We start from the raw sequence: 4,183 nt of genomic DNA, 5'->3' as shown, positions 1-4,183 counted from the left end.
TGATAGAATTAATCTTTTAAAAAGTTGTGCTGCATCCTTCTGGCCTGCATGTAGTGGATCTTTTTTGGTATACATTTCCATGATGATGAATAATACTGAACTTCTTAAAATTTTTATTTTAATGAAGCAGGATCTTGCTCTGTCACCAAGGGTACAGTGCAATGGTGTGATCACAGCTCACTGCAGCCTCAACCTCCCAAGCTCAAATGATCCTCCCTACTCAGCCTCCTGAGTGCTGGAACTACAGGCTTGCACCACCACACCAGGATAATTTTTGTATTTTTTTGTAGAGATGGGGTTTTGCCATGTTGTTGCCCACGCTGGTCTTGAACTCCTGGGCTCTAATGATCTGCCTGCCTTGGCCTCTCAAAGTGTTGGGATTATAGGCATTAGCCACTGCACTTGGCCGCCTTTTCTTATTCTTTTTGCTGGTTGGATAGCCTTTATTGAAGAACATGTTCTGATCCCTTGTCCATTTTTTCAACTATTTTTTTACACTTAAATGGATTTATTTGAAAGGAAAACTTTATGTCATTACTATAAATGGAAAATCAGTATCACATGCCAAAAATAGTGACTATTAAAATAAGTGAAATTCCAGTATGCTCATTCTTTGTGGTAGGAGAGTTTTGATTTTCTTTTTCACTTTGCCAACAAGGAAAAGGAAGCTCTTAACATTACCAGATACGTTCAAACTCATGTAAGAAGTCAGCAGCTGAACTAGATCTGGCTCAGAATTCCCTCCCTCTTCCAGTGACTTATGAAAATGTTGGAGAGGAGGTGGAGATTAAAAGCCAAACAGAACTCTCTTGAGCTCCCCCTTAGGGTTAGCATTAATACTGGGGGCCATTTGTTAAGCGTGTGCTCTGTACCAGACACTGTACTAGTCACAATACCTAGGCTATCTCACTTATTCTGCACACTGCCCTTAGAGGTTGGGTCCGGCAACTTTGGTGTGTGGCTTCTACGTTTGATGGCAGGAGCTCCAGCCATGGCATCTATATTCCAGGCAGGAAGAAGAAAGAGGAAGGGAGCAGAGGGTCATATCTCCTACCTGAATCATCTTCCTCTGTGGGGTTTTTACTGACATTAGCTGCGCATTTCTGCTTACATATTTTTGATCTTTCTTATGTAACAGGGAGGCTGGGAAATGTAGTTCTTTTAGCTAGGTACTTGGCTGCCTCCAACAATACAGACTTTTTTTTTTCCCAGTCTCCAAAGGCTTTATTAGCAAATATACTCTACAAAAGAATGATCAATCCTGTTGCTTTTAAGTCAGTGGAATGAGGAGTTGTGTCCAGGGACACACCAAGCCGTGCTGAAAGAGACTGCTGCTGTGTCTACCCCTTATTCATGGACCCCGTCATGAGAACAAGACTTGTAGTCAAAAAGTTCTTCAGGCTTTAACCACAGACTGATTTCTTTCTCAGCACTTTTTACTGAGTCACTGACATAAATTATGTTCCTGCCAACCTGAATGCAGAAGTCCCCACAAATGGTACCTGGCTTAGAAGCCGCTGGATTGGTCTCCCCCCGGCATCACTGGGTGGGTCTTCACCACATTCAGGCCCTCCCAGACCATGGTCATGGCCGGCCCTGAGTTCATGTACTTCACCAGCCTGGGAAAGAATGGGCGGTCTTTCAGGTCAATGTAGTGCTGCTTCAGCTATTCCTCAGAGGCCGGGAGGAACTTTATGGCCACGAGGTGAACCCCTTCTGCTGGAAGCGCTTGATGAGCTCGCCCACCAGGCTGCGCTGCATGCCATCCGCTTGATAGCGATGAGCGTGCGCTTGAGGTTGGCCCTGGTCCAGGAAGCTGGCGAGGCTGGGCTGCTGGGCTGCTCTGCGGGAACAGAGGGCTGGAGCAACCACCACAGCTGGGAGCCGGTGGCAGAGGAGAATATAGGCTTTTTTGGTGGGGGGAGGGAGGCAGGGGGTTAGAAAGATGGGAAAATGATATTGGATGGGTGACTGGAAGTTTCTGCCACAGAAGCCAACAGGGGTTTTAAAAGGGCAGCCTAGCAAACCCTGTTGGCCGGAGCCATCACCCCTGAACTCTCCCAGTCCCCCAACAGGCAGTCTGTAGAAGCAGAAGATAGAGAGGGAAAGGAAGGGACAGCAAGACTGGCTGGGAATTCCTGGTGAGGTGTTACCCTCTTCCCTCTCTGTACTTGTCTTTACCACCATCTACCTCATTTCCTTTCCTGCCCCCTCCCACTACTTTTCTTTGCATTGGGGGCTGGGGCACCCCAATGCAAAGAAAAGTAGTAGGAGGGGCAGGAAGGGGGACTTCTAGGGAAGGAAAAAGGAGGACTGCTTCCTTGTTGTCCAGGGATTCTAGGAAGCTGGGGACCTGTGGTTTTCCTGGGGCTGCCAGTGTAGAAAAGTATCAGGAGGGTCACTGGGAGATCCTAAGTCCTGATAGATGTCACCCTGCCACACCTCGCATCCTCCCAAGTTTGAGAATGTATGTGAATTGCAGAGACCAGTGACTGTATCACACTAGGAGGTTTCTGGAGTGGCCTGGACCAATAGATGAGAAGGAACAGTGATGAGGTGTGCCTGACAAAAGATGGGGACCCCTGAGTACCTCTCAGCCTTTGTTGCCTGGAGGTCATCACAGATCTTATAAATAGGAGCTCAGAGGTTAGATGGGGAGAAGCTCAGAGACTTTTTTTGTTTTTTGAAATGGAGTCTGGCTCTTGTTGCCCAGGCTGGAGTGCAATGGCATGATCTCAGCTCAATGCAACCTCTGCCTCCCGGGTTCAAGCGATTCTCCTGCCTCAGCCTCCCAAGTAGCTGGGATTACAGGCACCCACCACCACGCTTGTATGATTTTTGTATTTTTAGTAGAGACGGGGTTTCGCTATGTTGGCCAAGCTGGTCTCGATCTCTTGACCTTGTGATCTGCCTGACTTGGGGCCTCCCGAAGTGCTGCGATTACAGGCGTGAATCACTGTTTCTGGCTGGAGTTGTGCATAAGGTCACTGGGCAAATAAAGTCATTCCTGCTAGAGAAGGCTTGAATACAGAGAAAGCTGGCTGGGTGGAAGGGAGCTAAGGATGCTCCCCTGCAAGGGATTGTCAGTAACAATGGAGGATCAAGGTGATGTAAAAATGGCTCAGGACCACCATGCAGCATGTGAAGCAGCAAGACAGAGCACTTCCCAGCACCAGGCTGAAGGTCACTCACATCAGGAGCCTCTGTCTTCCCTACACTCCAGCCCAACCCTCAACAGGAATGAAGCCTTGAAGAGAGGGCCATGGTGCAGAGCATCTTGGAACCAGACCATGCCTCCCACTTGCACCCCAGTGGCTGAATGGGAGCTGAGTGAATGAGCAGACTCAGGGCCTCCCACTCTTAAGCCCCTTCAGTTACAGGTCTGGCCTGTGCCAGGGCTGAGTAGGGAGAAAGGGAGGAAGAAGTAGGGCTTACATAGAATTCCGATCACAGGGCTGGGCACCGTGGCTCACGCCTATAATCCCAGCACTTTGGAGGCCAAGGTGGGTGGATCAACTGTGGTCCAGAGTTTGAGACCATGCTGGCCAACATGGTGAAACCCCATCTCAACTAAAAATACAAAACTTATCTGGGCGTGGTGGCACACCTGTAGTCCCAGCTATTTGGGAGGCTGAGGCATAAGAATTGCCGCAATCTGGGAGGCAGAAGCTGCAGTAAGCCAACATTGCACTGCACTACAGCCTGGGGACAGAGCGAGACTCTGTCTCAAAGAAACAAACAAACAAAAAAATTAGGTGGGCATGGTGGTGAATGCCCATAATCCCAGTTACTCTGGAGGCTGAGGCACAAGAATCGCTTCAGCCTGGGAGACAGAGTTGAGATCTTGCCACTGTATCCCAGACTGGGCGGCAGGGCAAGACTCTGCCTGAAAAAAAAAAAAAAAAAAGAATTGAGGTCACAGATTTGGACTGCAGAAACGGAGCTTTAAATTATCAAAGTGACAGGAAGATTACGAAATCTGCCCAAAATGTTGGTAAGGGATGAACCAGAATGATTTGACAGGGCATATTTAAATGCACTCGTAGAAGAAACATAATGGATCAATACTGAACTAAGATGAATCAATACACTGGTCATAACAAAAATAACTGACTTTTTTTTGAGCACTCACAAATTGCTATGTGACACGAGTAAACCTTGTATAGGCCATCCCTATTCATTC

The 4,183-nt window shown here is 48.0% G+C and overlaps 1 pseudogene; it reads right to left on the bottom strand.

The window, feature by feature from the left end:
• Positions 1-1,347: 1,347 nt before the first annotated feature.
• Positions 1,348-2,187, bottom strand: LOC108295039 (annotated as a pseudogene).
• Positions 2,188-4,183: the final 1,996 nt, after the last annotated feature.

Source organism: Cebus imitator, unplaced genomic scaffold (genome assembly GCF_001604975.1).
Source record: "Cebus imitator isolate Cc_AM_T3 unplaced genomic scaffold, Cebus_imitator-1.0 Scaffold616, whole genome shotgun sequence".
Lineage (NCBI taxonomy): Eukaryota > Metazoa > Chordata > Mammalia > Primates > Cebidae > Cebus > Cebus imitator.
This window is presented reverse-complemented; position numbering and strand designations above follow the sequence as displayed.